The 20,638-nt window shown below is 35.6% G+C and overlaps 1 protein-coding gene across 1 annotated transcript in view; it reads left to right on the forward strand.

Moving 5' to 3' along the window:
- The window catches only part of RSRC1 (arginine and serine rich coiled-coil 1), a 400,073-nt gene that overhangs the window by 325,382 nt on the left and 54,053 nt on the right, over window positions 1-20,638 (forward strand). The gene's annotated exons all lie outside the window — the stretch shown is intronic.

The raw sequence follows: 20,638 nt of genomic DNA on the forward strand, positions 1-20,638 counted from the left end.
GACTTTTAACTCTAAGTTAACAAATTATCAAAATCGGTAATAGAAATGGATTGAATTTATGTGTACATTTTGAAACATTTTAGCAATAAGGAAGAAAAGTCCCGTTCTCAACAATATTTTAAAAAGCTGTTAAAAGGTAGCAATAAAATATGAAGTGTCAGAAATCACCATAATTCAAATTAAGAAATTCATGTCAGAATTTCTATAGGTTAAATATTTTCTGTTGAAAACATTGAAGCCACCACCCAAAAACATTACACAAAAAAATCTAATACATTTTTATCTCCCCTAACAAATTTTTATTTCCCCTTTAGTTTGCTATGATTTATGTGAGTGAATATTTTACATTTTTCGTCGCAGAGGCTTTAGCTATACTGTCCTAAATACAGTGCTTAAAGCAAGATCCAGGCAAGTCTTTCTCAGTGAGTTAAGTTGATGATCCACGTGGACTGGCAATCATGTCACTTCACTGGCTAATTAGCAGAGTAACTATTTCCTCTGTGAGCTTTCAAGAAATTAAAGCCTGATATGTTCCAGATATTGGCTTTGAGTGCTCTTGTCTAAATCTGAAAATTGTAATTTTTATCTTAGTACATATCTTTTACTGGAACAACCAGAAAAAAAAAAATTAATGCCCTCCCAACTTAACAGTGGAGGCTGGGATCCTATCAAACCTAAAATGTTTGTGTTTTGGAATGCCTAAAAGCAGTATTCTGTTAGAGCCACGGCCCCAAAGCAAGTAAAAACCAACAACTAGGTAAAAACCAACAACAAAAACTAGGTTCAGGTGACAGAGCCCTACAAATAAGTAGATTCAAATTAAATGTGGACTGATTTATACGAATGGATAGTTTTTGTACCGTTTGACCCCTGTAAGTCCTGACATTATGCTTTTGTCTTAGATCAGCTAATTTTATGGCATAGTGAGAAAACAAGTGAATTCCTATGGCAAGAATTCTCTTCTTTGACTTTCTGAAGTGCACATTTTGGCATTGTTAGTGGAAACGATCTATCTGATTTCAATGATGTTTATCGTCACCCATAGAAAAAATAGATATAATACTAGATGCAAAGTAGCCTAAGCAAATTATAATATTTAGTACTGCTATGTTATGTGGCATTCTGATCAATGTAACTAATTAATAACATAATAGTCCTTATAAAACATTGTGGTACTGTAAATTACAAGTGTGGTACTTATTACCAACCAACAGAGTGAATATATGTTCTAATAGTTATTAGTCTAATCTCATTAATTCAAATCTTAATTGGAGTCATGAGCAGTTAAAAAAGTATGGCGCTGATGTGGTAACCACAGATATTGAAATTGCTAGGTGATTTATTATTATGAAAAACAGATAATATGAATGCTTGTGCTAGTAAAACAAGCATTTTAAATACTTTGGAACCCTTCATTTACATAGCAATAATTGATATTTATAATAGTCTCCTCTTTTTTTTTCACTAAATCACCTCTACACATATTTTTAAAGATATTTTACTAAGAATTTCTTAAGTAACTACAGATACTGGAACATTCTATTACAATTCCTTTGAAAGTATTTCTTTCCTTTAGACATTCAGGAAGTCAAACTGACCTTGCACTTAGTCTGTGATATACAGTAACCTTTTTCATTTCAGTACCTGAGAAGTGTTTGAAAAGGACATCCCTCTAATTATAGCTGTTTTAATTAGCATCTTTATAAGTCTGTCATCCTGGCAAAGGTATAAACTCTAGGATTATGGAGGATTTAGTATCCAGGATGCCTAGCACATAAAAAATACTGTTTCTTAATTATGGAATGAATGAATGAATGAATGAATGACCAGTTTACCCTTTGTTTTTTCAAATCCATGCTTAAATGACTTATCTTAAGCTTGTAATTGATTTTATTTTATTTTTTTTTGTAATTGATTTTAAATAACCTCACTGAAAGTATAACCCAACTTTGTTATGTCTCTTTTCTAAGATAAGACCTCATCTATTAGGCTATTTCTCTAAAGAATCACAGCAATTCAAAAAGAAAACAAGGAACTTCAAAATTCTATCAATATTTGCTAATGGATTTATCAAGTTCTTACCTAAGCTCATTGAATATTATGTGCATACAAAAGTCATAGGAATATTAACACAAATGTTGAAGAAAAATTCTACTGAAAAAGAACCTTTGTGACACTGATTTCATTCTTTGTTCTTGTTTGCTTCCAAAATTGTTTTCTTATGTGTTATCTAGATACTTGAGTGCAATCAAATTAACCCTTTTTGAACATGATTAATGTATAAGCTGCATTTATTTTATTTCATATAATTAGCTACAAACTGAAACCTGTGATACATCTGTATGTGTATATGTTTCTGCGTCTGAAAGAGTGATAATCCTATATTTCCAATCTATAAGCCACTAGTAATTCATTCTATCACATCATTTATACAATTCATCTCTTAATTTCTCAGCATGCTGATATGCAGCACAGGATTGAAAGCATTTTTAAAATGTAGATAAATGTTATCTGCCCAGCTCCTTTTAGCCATTCTCTGTTACCTCAAAAAAGCTCTTGTATTAGCATAGCAAGATCTGTGCCTTGCAAATACATTCTGACTATTATGCAGTCCTTTCCTTTGAGTCTTCTAAAATCAGTATCATAACTATGTTTGCAAGTATCATAGCCAATAAAGTCAGGCTACTCACCAAAACTTGTCCAGGGTAACTACTTTGCCTTCTACCCTTTAAACAGTGGGAGCCCGGAGTGGTCTTCATGGTCTTTACACAGCTCTGTTGAGTTTCCACTCATTGACTATTACTAGTACATTGGTATGGATCTTCTTTCTTGAACCATTTACTCTCTAACTTTCCATTTAAGTTAAACTATGTAAAAGTTACATTCTTTAGTAAAACTCAGCTGAATATTTAAAGTTTAGGTTTATAGTTTCCTTCTTAAAAAATAAGTACTTTTTTCCTGGATTATATCTTAGGAAAAATGAATAACATTAAATCTTTCAGTTCTGCTTTCTTCCTTATTCTTTGATATAATAAATGCTTGACTTCAGCTTCTCTTTTTCTTTGTATGTGTTTGAAAATGTTCTGGCTATATGTAATTACACGTCATTTCAACTTTTATCCTTGGTAGGTTTTTTGTGTAATTGCATGCTTTAGCAAAACTTCTTAGGTTTTCTTTATTTTATTTTTATATTTAATATAGTATTTATTTTAGGGTTTTAGTTATGTTTTAAATCCATTTATAAAGGGACACCTGGGTGGCTCAGTGGTTGAGCTACTGCCCCTGGCTCAGGGTGTGATCCTGGAGACCCAGGATCGAGTCCCACATCGGGCTCCCTGCATGGAGCCTGCTTCTCCCTCTGCCTGTGTCCCTCTGCCTCTCTCTCTCTCTCTCTCTCTCTCTCTCTCTGTGTGTGTGTGTGTGTGTGTGTGTCTCATGAATAAATAAATAAAATCTTTAATAAAAATAAATAAATAAGTCCATTTATAAGATAATAGTCTTCTGTTGTATTTTGACTTCTCTCTAATATGAATTTCTTATTTGTGCCATAGGTATAGCAGCTTTCGAATTCCTTTTCCCCTTGTGTTTATTCAAAGCAGCTCTACCCATCTGTTAGTTTTCTACTTCAAATATTTTTTTTCCAAAAATGTTAGGGAATCCAGTGTAAATTATTTATGGAAATGGTGGACAATGACAATATGAACACAATATGAGTATCTGCCATGCGTAATTGACAAGAAGTAAAACCAATTAGCCTAATTTCATTTTTTTTTTTGGTCTTGTTGTCAATCCTTTAGCAAAGGTGGGGATAAAAAGTGCAAGTAGCTGAAAGGAAGAAGGGATCACAGGCAATGTTCTAAGTATTTCACATATTTTAACCTCTTAATCCTCATTAATTCTTTGACGTATGTGCTGTTATTATCCCCATACTATTGGGAAGATAGGAAACTAGGGCACAGAGAGTTGCTCTGTGGCTGGTGAGTAATAAAGCCAGTACACAGACCTGGGCAGTATGACTGCAATACACATTCCCCTTCTTTAAACATAAATCATACCTTTATGATCAAATATAATATGGTTTAATTCCCTCTTCTTCTGTCCTCTGCCCTCTTCTCTGAATCTTGCCCATAAGCATTTCTTTAGTGTATTTTTTTGTGTCGTTAGATAGATCTGGACCCATATTAGGTTTCCTCACTGGTTTCTGGGACACCCAACAGGTGAGATACTCTAGTCAGAAGGACATATTGTGTAGGTGTCCATGTCCTTTTCCTAATAATTTCTCTGCTTTCCTCCCTAGTGAATGGCTGGTTTATGTAAGACACCCACTTGTCAAGTTCACACCACCTTCAGAACCTGGACCAGAGCCAGACCTAAGCATGTCATATCTCAGGCACCTTTCTCAGAGGTCCTGGCTCTCCCAGTGTTTTAAGGTCCCTAGCATAAAGCACACTTAATTCCAGGTCTTACTGCACTCAGGGAGGGAGCTGTTGTAATCCCTTTTTTCTTTCCCCAGCGGTTCCTTACCTCAGACCAGAGAAGAAGAGGAGTGTTGGGGACTCTGAGACATCTCTTATTACTTCTTTGCAAGAAGAGATCCTTTATAAGAACGTTGGAGTGAAGTTAGAAGGGTAAAGTGCAGGTGCAGGAGTATCATTTGGGAGTCACTGTTTATTCTGTTGGCATGTTGATGTAAATAGGTAAGATGGAAATAGGGATTGTCCTTTCTTAAAAGCCTTCATCCTTAATTGGCTACCCGTTATAATATGCAGTATTTTTTTCCTTCGTAGATTTAAACATTTGAAAGCATTCCCCACTCTTATCTCACTTTATTAGGTGGTTTTAAAATATCCTTTTTAAGGAAATTTGTGTTCCCATGTATCAGATTTAACAGTTCCACATCTTTCATAATGTAGTGTTTTGTAAAATATCTGTATAGTCTTTTAACACATTAGCTCTAATGTTAGAAAGCTGTTTGTTTAAAAAGAAAGTTAATCTGCTTAGGTTGAATGCATTGCTTTATTCCATATTTTTTCTTCAAGTTTTTTATTTAGTCAAAAATCACTCAAGAACAAATACCTAGTTATTTAGCCTAGCCATCTGTCCTATTTCCCTCAGCTGTGATTTGTCCTTTATAGTCCCCTTGATTCCGTGTCTGCAAGATCTTGATTTTAAACATTTTTAACCTTCCTTTTGTATGTTATCTGCCATATTACAGAACATCAGCTATTTTTTCCTCGGTTTTAATTCTGCCAATAAATGTGTGCTAATTCATTTTTAACTAACTTTTTAACAAAGAAAAGGATGCTTCATTTCCCGATAGCTCACTAATAATGTTTTTGCTTCAGATGCATTCAACTGTGCTCTATATGGACTTAGAAGCCAGTTTAGATCACATTTTATTTATTTTCAGTAAGGTGTTCATGTGTATGGAATACAGATACTCTGATCTCTGTTTAACCATTGTTAGGCCTCCAGTGGCCGGCCATCATATATTTCCTTACTAATTTAAATATTTTCTGTTCTCTACACAAATTGCAAGACCAACTAAGGGCTACAGCTTTCTTTTCAATCAGATATTTCCATTATAAATTAAACATTGGAAAGCTGACATACATAGTGAATGCCTACAGGTGTACAGTTCTGAAGTCAGCTGTACCTGGTGGAAATAGCCCTAGCTTATTCTAGCTGAAGGAAGAGAATGAGATGCAGAGTGCCAGCTCTACCATTTACTGGCTCTGTGATTGAATAAGTCCCTAAACTTCACTGTGACTCTAAAGTGAGGAAGATGATCAAATCAGCCTAAAATTATTAGCAATGACATATGGAATTTAAAAATTACTTTATATTACAAGTACTGCATAAATATAAAATATTTTTACTAAGAATTATAACACAAAAGATCACAGTGATCAAACTCATTCATTCTTTTTTTTTGAAGATTTATTTATTGGAGAGAGAGCGCGAGAGCACATGTGGGGGTGTACATGAGTGAGGGGGGGAGCAGAGGGAGAGAATCTTCAAGGAGACTCCCCACTGAGCACAGATGCCATTCCAGGACTCAGTCATGACCCATGAGATCATGACCTGAACCAAAACCAACAGTCAGATGCTCAACCGACAGAGCCACTCAGGCACCCCATTCATTCTTTCTTGTAACTTTTATCAATTCAAAAAATATACTGACCAGCACATGCTGAGTACTATTCTAAGCCATATAAATAGAGCAGTGAATAAGGAAGTCAAGGCCCCTATACTCAAAGAGTATATATTCTGGAGGGGGAAGACAGGAAATAAACATGAAAATACAATAAGATCAAATAGGGATTAGTGTTTTCTCATCCTCTGTGTAACCATAAGAGGTCCCTTTAAGCCCAGTTTCCTGTCTGTTGATAAATAAAAGTGATGATAACAAGTCATCTACCATCTAAGAATATAGTTGTGATAGAGTAGATATGAAACCATTTTATAGACTTCACCAAATGTTGCTATTTTATTATTAATTTTAAAAATACTTTGTTAATTTTTTAAAAATCACTCCTCAGTGATTCATAGGTTAAAAAAAGGAAATCACAGTTGAAAGTATAAAATCACTTATCAGAATTTATGGGATGAAGATATATGGTGGAACTAGCTTGTTTGATCTCATCCTCCTTCTGAAAACAGATAGAAAAGCTGGTCAAAACATTAAGACATATGTTTGAAGGCATCAAAGAGTTATTGAGGCAGTGGAGAAGTATGGGTCTCAGTTCCAGGAAAAAATGGTAAGCTCAACATTTGGAGCCAGTTTTCCCCTAGAGATGATTCCAGTAGTATCATCTGTCTGCCAATTCTTAAAGAGGTCACTGAAGGACTAAGAATCTGGGTAACTCTTTTGAGAGACTCTTGGAGCTATGGGGATAAAAACTAGAATTCAGGGCCAGGAAAGGAAAGGAAGACTGATAAAACCATCAGGCTTTAGGTTGAGATCTTAACAGATTATTCCCTAAAAGTAAAGATGAACCAGAAATAGACAGGCACCTCTAGGGACTGAAGCCCAGGTTTGAATCATCTCAATTCCTGATTGAAATAAGATCATTCAAGATTGCTGGTTCATCTATCCAATTACCAAAGCAGATATAAATCCTTTCTGGAAGAAGGGAGCAGTAGCCCAAATTATCTTTACAGCTGCTTCTATGTGACATCCATTAAAATACCCAGGCAGGGCGCCTGCATGGCTCAGTTGGTTAAGCATCTGCCTTCAGCTCAGTTCATGATCCCAGGGTCCTGGGATCAAGTCCCATGTTGGGCACCCTCAGCAGGAAGTCTACTTCTCCTTCTGCCCCTCCCGCCTGCTCATGCTTTTCTCCCTTTCTCTCTCGAATGAATAAATCTTTAAAAAAATAAAAATTAAGAAATTTTAAAAATAAAAATAACCAGGCATATGAGAAAACAAGACAAGATGAAGAACCATGAGAAAGAAGAAGAAGATAAGAGAAACAACAGTCAGTAGGAACAGATTTACAGAGGATCAAGATAATGGAGTTGTTAGACGCAAATTTTAGTGTTACTCTGCTTATTTGTTCATGAAAATAGAAAACAATACTGAAAATTCCTGGTCATAGTTGGAAACTTAAAAATTTTAAAGAAAATATTGAACTGAAAAATGCATTAACCAAAATCAAGAACTTAATGAAGGCTTAAGGTCCAACTCCGTAGAGCAGGAAAAAGATTTGGAGAACTGAAAGCTTAGAAGAAAACATCTTGAATGAAGCACTGAAAAACAATTACAGGGAAAGTACAGGTGGAAAGTACAAGTAAAGGACCTAAGGGATAAGATGAAAAGATTTAGTGTCTATACTTGAAGTCCCAGAAAAAAAGAGACTTAGGATAAGCAGTATTGGACAGGAAATGGCTGAGAATTTTCCAAAACAGTCAAAAGACATCACGCTCCAAATAATGAAATGCTACAAACTCCAAACCAGATACATAGGATGTAACCTCACCTAGACACGTTACATTAAAAGTTATAAAAGCCAAAGACAAAATATCTTAAAACAGTAGAGAAAAATAGATTACATTCAAAGTAGCAAATATCAGACCAGAGCTGATTTCTGAACGGAACATTTAGGAAGGCATGCTTGAGCCAATACCTGGTAGAATGACACCTTTAAATTCATGAAAGAAAATAACTGCAAACTTACAGTTCTAAACCCAGCAAAAATATCCTTCAAGAATGAAGGTGCAATGTGGAATCACTATTTTGTATACCAGAAATTAATGTAACTTGTATGTTGAGCATATTTCAAGAAATATGTTTTTATTTTAAAAAAAAGTTGCAGTAAATATAAGCAAAAACAGGAAAATTGTCACCAGCCAACCCTTCACTAAAAGAAATATGAATGAAAAAAATGAAACCTAGTTCATCCCACTTGCTAGAAACACAGACAATATAAACATTTTGTTGCATCTACTATCTATTTGATAGTAGAGATATGTGAAAAAATAAATGGTGTTGGGGGAATATGGTATAAAGTAAGCATTATACATTATTCATAGGGATAAAAGGAAGCATATATTTCTGTACCTTAAATATTTTGAATCAGACTTTTTGATCATAGAAGGATTTCCTTCTTTCTCTGAATGATACTTTATTAATGTCCCTGTGTGTGTGTGTGTGTGTGTGTACACATCACATCTTTATCCATTCATCTGTTGATGGATATTTTGGTTGTTTCCCATATCTTGGCTATTGAAAATAATGCTGCAATGAACAAGGGAGTAGAGTTATCTTTTTGAATTAGTTTTTGTTTTCTTCAGATAAATGCCTAGAGGTGGAATTGCTGCATCATATGGTAGTTCTATTTTTAAATTTTTAAGGAACTTTTGTACTGTTTTCCAAAGTGGTTATACCAATTTACATTCCATCCAACAGTATACAGGGGTTCCCTTTTCTCCATAACCTCATCAACATTTGCTATCTCTTGCCTTTTTGATGATAGCCATTCTAACAGGTGCGAAGTGGTGTTTCACTGTGGTTTTGATTTGCATTTCCCTAATGATAAGTGATGTTGAACATCTTAACATATACCTGTTGACCATCTGGATGTCTTCTTTGGAAAAGTGTCTGTTGAGTTCCTCTGCCCATTTTTAAGTCACATTGTTTTTCTTTTATTGAGTTGTATGAGTTCTTTATTTATATATTTTGGATATTTAGCACTTATGCAATATATGGTTTGCAAATATTTTTTTCTCATTCTGTGGGTTGCCTTTTTATTTTGTTGATGATTTATGCTGTGTAGAAGCTTTTGAGTTTTAGGTAGTCCCACTTATTGATTTTAGCTTTTGTTTATACTTTGAATGTTATATCCAAAAATCACTGCCAAGACCATATATGTCTTTCATATATATTCATGATTGTTATATCGTCTTGATGAATTGACCTATTTACCGTTTTATAATGACCTTCCTTGTTTCTTACTACTATTTTTGGCTTAAAGTCTATTTTGTCTGGTATAAGTACAGCTACTTGTGCTTTCTTTTGGTTTACACTTACATGAAATATCTTTTTCTGTCCTTTAACTTTGAGTCTGTGTGTGTCCTTAATTCTGAAGTGAATCTCTTGTAGACACTATATAGTTGTGCCTTTTTTTTTAATCTATCCAGCCACTCGTGCTTTTTGATTGGTGAATTCAATACATTTATATTTAGAGTAATTACAGATTTCTCCTGCTATCTGTAAGTAGATTGTTCCTATGAAATCTTTCACAAGCCAAAATGGCGTAAAGCAAAGCAGTTACCATTAATATATATGGGAAATATTTTGAGCATTCTCAGACTTAAAAAAAAAAAATAACCTCTTTTCTGATACTTTAGGACACATCTTGCTAATAGACACACAAAGTCAATTGAGATAAAGCACAGATGCTCACAGGCATAGTTCAAAGCTATGGCTCTCCGTGCTAAAATGCGGAGTATAGTTCCTGGGGAAGGATCTTGGCAGTGCCATTCTTGGGGTACATGCTGCCTCTACAGTACCTCACTGTAAAACACAGAGTGCTATTTTTGCTTTTTGCCTTTTTTTCATAAAAGCGAAAATCCTCTTTAGATTTCTTTTGGTTAGCGAAAATAGGTACTAACATAGTTCTTTGTAAAAGTGAAGTGGCATAGTGCGAACTTGAACTTTCAAACAGCAAGGGATACCTAGATTGATATGTAAGGACTTACTAATGCCATTGTTATCAGTTGCTTTCTGGCTGTTTTGTAGTTGCATTGTTTCTTTTTCCTCTGTGATTTTCCAGGGTGGTTTGCTCTGTTTCTCCTTTCTTTATCTTTTGTGAATCTACCCTAGGTTTTTGCTTTGTGGTTACCGTGAAGCTTACATAAAACATCTTATAGATAAAATAGTCTGTTTTAAGCTGATAGCAAGTTAACTTCGATCACATATAAAAGCTCAGCCCTTTTAGTTCTTCCTTTTATATTTTTGATGTCACCCTTCTACTTCTCTCTTTTATATTTTTGATGTCACAATTTGTCTCTTTTTAAAAATATATATATTTGTATGTTTATTAATTTATTTGAAAGAAGGGGGGTGTGCAGAGGGAGAGGAAGAGAGCGAGCCTCAAGCAGCCTTCCTGCTGAGCACAAAGCCCATCGTGGGGCTTGATCCCATGACCCTGAGATCATGACCAGCTGAAATCAAGAGTCAGACACTTAGAACTGAGCCACCCAGCTGCCCCACAATTGACCTCCTTTTATATTGTATGTTTGCTAACAAACTATTGAAGCTAGTTGTTTTTAATACTGTTTTTCTTTTAACCTTTATACTATAGTTAAGTGATTAAACACACCATCCTTTTAAAGAATTTGGGTTTCCTAAGTCTGACTGTGTATTTATTGGTGGGTTGTATATTTTCATATGTTTGCATGTCACTAATTAACATCTTTTTTCAGCTTGAGGAAGTTTCCACATTTCCTTCAAGGCGGGTCTAAGGGTCATGAACTCCCTTAACTTTTGTTTGTATGGCCAGGTCTTTCTGTCTCCTTCACATCTGAAGTATAACTTTGATGTATAGAATATTGTTGGCTGGCCTTTTTTTTTTTTCTTTCAATACTTTGAATATGTCATTCTACTCTGTCCTAGCCTATGTAGGGTTTCGGCTGAGAAATCCCCTGATAGCCTGTTGGGGGTTCCTTTGTAGGTTACAATCTTTTTCCCTCTGGTTGCTTTTAGAGTTCTCTATCTTTGATTTTTGATAGTTTAATTGTAATATGTCTTTGAGACAATAGGCTGATCTGTTTGCTTCATGAACGTGAATGTGCAAGTCTCTCCACGGGTTTGGGAAGTTCTCAGCTATTGTTTCTTTAAACTTTCTGGCTTCTCCCTCTCTTCTTCTGGAATCCCAGTTATTCTAATATTTGTACATTTGATGGGGTCTTATTGATCAGGTGAGCTTTCTTCACTCTTTTATTTTACTCTTTGTTCTCTATTTGAATTATTTCAGAGTTCCTAAGCCCTCACTTATTCTGTCTTCTATTTGGTCTATTCTGAAACAAATGCTCTCTCTTGCATTTTTTTCATGTCATTCATTGACTTCTTCAGCTCTAGAATTTGTTTGGTTCTCTTTTATGATTTCTGTCTCTTTCTTAAATTTTTCATTTTGTTCATGTAATATTTTTCTGGATTCACTGAATTGTCTTTGTCTGCTTTCTTGTAGCTTGTGGAGTTTCATCAGAATGGTTTGGAATTGATCAGCTAGATCACAAAATTCCATGCCTTTGAATTCAGTTATTGGAGGATTATTGGTAACTCTGGGTGATAACAATGTCTCACCGATTTTTCATGTTCCTTGAGTTTTGTGCTACTGCTTTTGTATATGAAATAGCAGACACCTCCTCAAATCTTCACTATTTGCCGTTAGGTGGGAAGTACTACTTGTTGGTCCTGGTATATCTGGGATTTTTCTCTGACCTTCCTTGGATGCACCTGTTCCACACTTCTTGTTCTCTCTTATGGCCAAATTATTAAGCTTTTATGCCTTCTCTGGTTCTTACAACTCACCATGCTGGCTGCCGGAACCTTGATTTCTAGAAGGTGGCTCGTTTTTGTGGTTCCTCTTTTCCCCTGGTCTGTTTTTGTGAGAGTATTCTGTTTACCATTTACTGAAGTTCACTCTTGCTGCCACACTTGGAAGCATGCATAAGAGCCAGCTGCAAATTGGGCAGAGGAGGTGGGGGGTTAGCACTTGTAGCATTGCTGGTGCCCATAGGCCTGGGTATCCTCAAGTGAGTGCTCCACAGAGGCTCATGAACAGACTTCCGGCTGAAATCCTGATCCAGAGGATCACCACCGCTCTGTAGTGATCCACAGCTGCATCCATGTTGATGCCCCCTGATGTTTTTTCCTGTTTTCCCTCCATCCCTCCCTGCAGTCACAGAGTTCCCACCTCAGTACTACTCCAGGTTCTGCTGAAGAGAAGCAAATTTCTCCAGCAGCATCCCACACAGATGGAGAAGCCCAGCACTCACTCCCTGCTCTCCTTTTCCTCCACCAGAGAGGCCCCTCCTGCTGGTGGTTCAGCTCCATGCAGTGTTGCCTTGGGGGACCCAACAGTGGCAAAACTATTCTTCTGTCTCCAGTGCATCCAGACTTACTTGTTTTTGTTTTTATTTTCTCCATTGGCATCCTGAAGTCTTCCTTGGGAAAGTTGACTTCTGCTCTCTCTCATTCATGTGTTTCTGCTCAAGTCAGCCCTCAGTGGTCTCCCCAGTGTGGCTGAGAGAGGGTTCGCGTACGTTTGCCAGCTCCTGTTGGTTTCACGCTCCGTACCAAGTTGTCTGCCTCTTACCACATGCACAAGTGGGCAAGACTCCTTCCAGGCCCCTTGGCATATGGTGCTGCATCCCACAACTCTCATAAGGGGCTTCTGTTCGTAGATGGATACCAAGTCACTTGTTTAAAAAGAGAGATTAAAAAGGAGTGACATCTTATGCCACTGATGTTACTCCTTGGCCTAACGGTGACATTTGATCTGAAGGGTAAACAGTTGGTAACATTCTCAGTGAAAGTCATTTTGATGAGGTTTCTCACTAAATAATGAGAAAAATGCCCAAAAGTCTGTAGGTCACAATTATTACTTGGTAAATTGCAACTTTTTTTTTTCTTTAAAAGTTTCCACAAATCACCTTTTGTGTGTCAGTTTCATTATATGAAGGGGAGTAATACCACAAAAAAATAAGTAACTTTATCCACCTGTTCATTCTGACAGTTATCCAACAAGTTCAGCTTCTTCTTAAGTCCAGTTCTTGATCTTGATGGTGACATACCATCTGCACAAAAGATGTTTGTCTATTTACTAAGACAGTAAGACCTTTATCCAGTTGATCTAAAAACTGTATTTTGCTTTGTAAGTATCAGTTTGAAAGAAAGCCAAGAATTGTAATTTTATAATACTTAAATTTAAAAATCAGTCTTTCGGGCAGCTCGGGTGGCTCAGTGGTTTAGCACCACCTTCGGCCCAGGGCGTGATCCTGGAGAACTGGGATCGAGTCCCGCATCGGGCTCCCTGCATGGAGCCTGCTTCTCCCTCTGCCTGTGTCTCTGCCTGTGTCTCTCTTTGTCTTTCATGAATAAATAAATAAAATCTTTAAAAAAATAATAATCAGTCTTTCAAAAAAATAAAAATAAAAATCAGTCTTTCAAAACTCTACACCCATATCTTCTAATTTTAGAAGAGCCACTACAAGAGCGACTTTAAAGGAAACTATGTTGCAAAAAGGATTCCTCTGGTGCATATATGATTTCTGTCTATGGAATCAGAAGCTGAAGATGACTCAGCTAGTATCATGCAAAGTCTTATACTGCACTTCACCATCTTCTCAGAGAAATGAAATAGTGTGGCAAAGATCAATAGAAAGGTTAGAGTTAAAGCCTACTTTTACACTATGTTTAAGAGGTCTACGCTTGTTTATCAAGGAGAAAACTGATGTTGAATTGTATAAGCTGGCAACATTATCTACCTGTCAAGTTATCTTACATTTAATTTTTAGCAGAAATAAGGAGATACATCTATTTGCTAAAGATCAAACACAGGCCAGTGTTCACATCAGGAAAACAAATTAGCAAGTACATGAATCAGGTTCTATTTATAAAAGATGATGATGGCTTAGCCTAAGTGAAAACACTCTGCCTTGATCATAGTATCAGTATCTGGAAATAGTAATTACCTGTCAACAGAAAACAGATAAAATTCAAATAATTCTGATTATTATAATTCATAATTGTTAACTTTGGTAAGGCTCAAGTCTTATTAATAAGTTTAATGATGTCAGAATATGTTCACTATAGCAAATTATTAGTTCTATAAAAGAAATATGATTAAAATCCAAGGGTATAAATGTTTATCTCCTATAGCACACCTTATAATCTGCCTTTAGCCAGAAGATGTATGGCTATAACATATTCAGGGATAAATATTTTAAGGATATTAAATTATTGATTATATGTTAATCAATATGTATTATAAATAATGAAGTCAGACCTAGTTTCTAAATAGAATATTTTATCCTAAAAACATTTTATTTCCCAAAACATACTTTTAGACTTACTGGCAGACTAAGAACCTTTAATCTTGCTCTTCAGAATGGGCATCCAAGAAGAATTCTAATACTAAGAAGTCTTACAGAAAATCAGCCGTATTTCTCTATGGTATTAGAAATATATTTATGTGACCATTTTTACTGTAATTGGCCTTTCTTGAAAGTGTATTTGTAAGTTTATTTTTTTTTTTTTGCTGGTATCACATGGTGTTCTTTATTCTTTATTTTATGTTACTGACAGTGGAAAATTAGAGGATTGATATAACTGATAAAATACTTTCTAAATTACAGCTGTTTAAACTTAATTTACTTGGTGTAAAATTAAGAAATAGAATGGAGAATATTGCGAAAATAGTTTATGTGAGGCCTGATTATTTGTGCAAATTTAGTATGATTAGATGACTAAACACTGTTCTGGAATAGAGAAAACTGAGTTTATCTAAAATCATAATCTGCTGAATTCTGGATATTTCCACCTTATTATAAACTATTATTAATCCAAGATGGTCATCAAGACCCAATGAGCTCATCTCTGATGTCAAGAAAAAGAAGAATTATTTCCTGTTAAACTGATTATTAGGCATTGCATAGAGCAAGTGGGATTGAGGTAGAACTAAAATTTAGATTATATCAGAGAAGACCTGAAGTTCAAGAAACTGATGTAATATAAGAATCATAATCCTAGACTGGAAAACCAAGCAGAAATTAAGGCAGAGAGAGGATTTGAGTTAATGTCACATTAGAACCCAAGCTTAGAAGATAGGAAGCCATGAAATAAGACTTCCTCCAAGGACGGGGGAGTCCCTGGGTGGCTCAGCAGTTTCGTGCCTGTCTTTGGCCCAGGGCGTGATCCTGGAGTCCTGGGATCGAGTTCCACGTCGGGCTCCTGGCATGGAGCCTGCTTCTCCCTCTGCCCGTGTCTGTGCTTCTCTCTCCCTCTCTGTATCTCTCATGAATAAATAAATAAAATATTTGAAAAAAAAAAAAAAAAGACTTCCTCCAAGGGAAATATGTGAAATGCTAGTTCTAGCCCAAAGAGGCAATGTGTTACCAAGTCTTTTGCTTTGCGAGTCGAAGAACTCTTTATGTACTTTATGATTAAAACAGATCTAGTCTCAGGGTGTTGCCAGTCAAGGCAAGTCAGCAGTGTGCTCAAGGTTTGGGTCAGACATTCCTATGCTGTAAGAGGCTGCAACAAAGACACTGGGAATGAGAGAAATTGTTGGAATGACAGTAAAGTAGAGGATTCAGTCATCTTGTTGAATCCTGTCCAACTGCTACAGTTGATATTACTTGTAATTCGGACCAAGCCTTGCTCTAGTGCTGCTGACCAAGACAGAGTAAGCACCATACTAATAATACATACGCTTATTAGTCTTCAGAGCCAAAACATACTAAGAAATTTCAGGAGGGTGCCATATTTGGGTGGCTCATGTGAAATGATGAAAATACCTGTTTGTGTAAATAAAGAATAGGAAATATACTCTGCAAAGTATCATTAAGTAAGCACCAAAAAGTAGATCCATGAAAAAGAAAAATTTTGTATGACAGTACCATTCTAGATATCCCAAGTAATATTTATTATATTCAGTTTTACCCAATGGTTATTTCTGCCTATCACATTCATAGATGACTTTTTTCAAATCAAGTTGATTTTTAAATCCTGGTTGTTTTGTAATTCCAGATTGAGATTGCTTTCTATTCAATCACTATCTTTTTGAGAACATTGTGGCAGAAATTCTACTGACTAGCATATACTCTGAAGCTTCTCTTCCTAAAAAATTTGAAATAACTTTGTGTTGGAAAAATAATCTCCTTTCTGCAGCCTTTCAGCTTTTCTCTATGGCACCATCTGTCCAGTATTTTTTATATATGCAATGCACGTTAAGAAATATACTGTGCAACCCAAGACACACATGCATATGTACATGTAGCATGTACATATTGTCATGAAAATAATTACAGAAAACACTTATCCACTCTGGGTTTTTTTTCCTGATTACATTGCATCTTCAAACAAAACAAAAGCCACCCATTAAGGGGTCATGATTCTCAATTTGTTTTTTTTTGTTTGTTTGTTTGTTTTTTATGATTCTCCATTTGAAAACATTGCTCCAAAATAGGTTTCTCTCACATTTTTCCCTTACCCAAATCACTTTCATGCCTTAAATACAGAGCTTGAGAATATGTTCTTGCTTTTGCCTATGATTTTGCCAAATGCTTTTGCTCCAGATAAACTGAAGATAGTAAATTGCTGCCCACATTATTGGAGTTTTCTTAAGGCAAAATTTTAAGATAAATCACTATTGTAATATAAAACGAAGTTAAGCCATTCAAAATTAGAAGTAACTATTTCTTTAAATTGGCATCCCATGTGAACTCAATAAATAATTCTTAACTGAGTATCATTTCCTTGTGAACTTTTAGAGAATGGTATATGTTCTTAGGATATAATTATCTGGTAAGTTTGTAGTTAATGTAAAATTTACAGCTTATAAATTGAACATTAGATATATAGGTGATATATTTCTTCACATCTTTAGTTAGAGTTTATTAAGCTAGATCTGAAGGACCTTCCTCTTTATCACCTTTGTCTAACACAAAACTGCTGATGGAACTCATGTTAGTGGGAAATTGATAACTGAGCCAAATGTGTCTTCGAGATGATTTAGATCATGAACTTGAATACAGATTATGGAAGTGGCCTGAATTCATGTAATAATGTGTTAGGAGCCAGTCTACATTCAGTTTTTTCTGTGCATGAAAATCTTTCAATTTATGAATAAATTTTAAAATAACATTATCTCAGAAATGAAAATCCAGATTTGGTGAGTGGACTTTTGAAAAGAAAGAAAATAAAAAAGAAGGGGTTTTCTTCCTAGCCAGGTTGTTTAAAGTATATGTCCTCTAAAGTAAAAGGGGCATTCCTTATGATAGCGGCAGTGATGCTGTAAGTCACACAGCTATTAAATTGGTATGGCCAATATTTGAGTACAGTTTTAATGCCAGAGCCCAAGATCTAATCACTATAGCATATGATCTTCCACTGTGCTGTCCTATGATGGTTTCTCTTTTGAAAGTGATTTTATCCTCTCCATTGCCTCCCCCAAACTAGTTTATGTTCATATATATTTTTTTGGAGGTTGGAAGCATAAAGATAACAAGATTTAAATTGCCAGATTTTAATCTGTTATTTTTTTTTAATGGGGAATTGATACACTACTTGGGATCTATTGTGAAAATTTGTTTGTTAAGACTTTGTATATTGCATTTTGTTTTGCCTAGAGTCATTCTTTTAAATATAATTTTATTTAAAAAATAATATGAGTCTATTGTAGAAAATGCAAACAGTATATAAAAAGTGTAACGAGGGAAATAAATACACATAATCCTACCATCCAGAGAGAGAACTTCTGGCTACATTTTAGTATATCCTCCTAATGTTTGTTTGTTGTATGATGTTGAGATCATACAGCACTACAATGTTAGTTTAATTTATCAGCTGTGTATTACAAGAGATAAGAGGCCACATTCTCTAGGCCTCCACTTTTTTACATAGTAAAAATGAAGTATAAACACACCTTGCCCCACCTCCCACTCTACAAATCCATTTCACTTTTTTCAACCCCCAGGTACATATAATTTTGTAGTCTGCATTTTTCACTGGTTGTGTGGTATACATAGTTACTTTCTCATGTTATGAAGAGCTTTGAGAACACCTGAATGGTTGCATAGTATTCCATACTTATCGGTATACTATGACTTAATTTATGCATTTCTCTGTTATGGGATATTTACACTGGTAGAAGCATATTTTTTCAGAGATATGTAGTTCGGTAATAAGCAATACAGATGTCAGGCCTTAGTGCCATACCCGTACAGGCCCCTGCTAATACATACATGGAAAGTCGTTCCACTTGTTCATAAAGAGGTTTCCTTTATGCAATCTTAGAGAATTTGTACTTCCAGAGCTATAAACCAACTGTGGTGGAAAGAGGGATAATTTAGGCCAGAGAGGGAATAATAATAATAGCTCTTCCTTTTATTTGCATAGTATTTTATGATTTTCAGTGAACTTTCACAAGGGTATGTTACGTACTCTTCTCAATTCTGTGAGGTAGGAAGTATTAATCTCATTTTATAATTGAGAAAATACTGTTTAGTTAACTCTGAAACAATTCTTGTAATGGACAATATTTGCTTCTGGACAGTGTTTAATAACTGACTCTGCCCTAGCAGGAGACTCTTCAGTTGTTTTGTTTGTTTGATTAATAGAACAATGAAAATATTACCCTGAAGTTAGATCCACTCGGTGCTGAAACGTAATGCTTTTCAGTATTTTAATAACCATCAAATTGCCCAGTCTAACTTTTTTTAAATTTGTAAAGATTTAGAACTATCCTCTAGATATAAAATAGAGAAAATAGGTTATTTCCTCAAAGTAGTGCTCCGTCCTAGAGAATGTTCCATGTGCCCTTGAGAAGAATATGTACTCTGCTGCTTTAGGAATGCTCTGAATATATCTGTGAAGTCCATCTGGTCCAGTGTGTCATTCAGAGCCATTGTTTCCTTGTTGATTTTTCGGCTTAGATGATCTGTCCATTGCTGTAAGTGGGGTGTTAAAACTCTCTATTATCATTATATTAATATCAGTGACTTTTTTTTTTTTTTTGTGAGAGAGAGTGAGAGTGAGAGAGCATGTGTGGCGGGGAGGGGCAGAGGGAGAGGGAGAAAGAAAATCTTCAGCTGGGCATGGAGCCTGATGCAGGGCTTGAGATCGTGACCTGAGCTGAAATCAAGAGTAGGACACTTAATGACTGAGCCTCTCAGGTGCCCCATCAATGAGTTTCGTGAGGTCTATTAATTGATTGATATATTTGGGTGCTCCCAAGTTGAGGGCATAAATATTTACAATTGTTAGATCTTCTTGATGGATAGACCCCTTACTTATGATATAATGCCCTTCTTCATCTTCTGTTACAGCCTTTGGTTTAAAATCTAGTTTGTCTGATAGAAGTATGGCTACTCTGGCTTTCTTTTGACGTCCATTAGCATGATAGATAGTTTTCCAGCCCCTCACTTTCCATCTGCAGGTGTTTTTAGATCTAAACTGAGTCTCTTGTAGGCAGCTTATAGATGGCTCTTGTTTTTTTAATCCATTCTGATACCCTGTGTCTTTTGATTGGAGTCTTTAGTCCATTTACATTCAGAATGATTCTTGAAAGATACGAATTTAGTCCATTGTGTTACCTGTGGAGTTGATATTTCGGGTGATGTTCTCTGGTCCTTTCTAGTCTTTGTTGCTTTTGTGTTTTTTGTGTTTTTTTCCTCCACCCAAAGAGCCCCTTAAAGTTTCCTGCAAGGCTGGTTTAGTGGTCAGGAACTTCCTTAGTTTTTGTTTGGAAAATCTTAACTCTCCTTCTATTCTGCATGACAGCTTTGCTGGATAGAGAATTCTTGGCTGCATATTTTTCCAGTTCAGCATGTTGAATATTTCCTTCCACTCCTTTCTGGCCTGCCAAGTTTTGGTAGACAGATTTGTTGTAAACCTGATCGGTCTTCCCTTTTAGATTAAGGACTTTTTTTTCTCTTGCTGCTTTCAGGGTTATTTCCTTGTCTGTGTATTATATGAATTTGACTATGATATGCCCTGGCAGTGGTTGGCTTTTGTTGAATTTAATGGGAGTTCTCTGTGCTTCTTGGATTTTGATGTCTATGTCCTTCCCCGGCTTAGGGAAGTTTTCAGCTATAATTTGTTCAAATAAATCTTCTGCCCCTTTTTCTCTCTCTTCATTTTCTGGGACTCCTATGATATGAATGTTATTTTGTTTTAATAAGTCACTGAGTTCCCTAGGTCTACCTTTGTGGTCCATTACCTTTCTTTCCCTCTCCTTTCAGCTTCATTATTTTACATAATTCTGTCTTCTGTATCATTGATTCACTCCTTTGCTTCATCCTTTTTTTTTTTTTTAGATTTTATTTATTTATTCACGAGAGAGAGAGAGAGAGAGGCAGAGACCCAGGCAGAGGGAGAAGCAGGCTCCACGCAGGGAGCCCGATATGG

This window comes from Nyctereutes procyonoides, unplaced genomic scaffold (genome assembly GCF_905146905.1).
Source record: "Nyctereutes procyonoides isolate TBG_1078 unplaced genomic scaffold, NYPRO_anot_genome, whole genome shotgun sequence".
NCBI classification, from domain to species: Eukaryota; Metazoa; Chordata; class Mammalia; order Carnivora; family Canidae; genus Nyctereutes; species Nyctereutes procyonoides.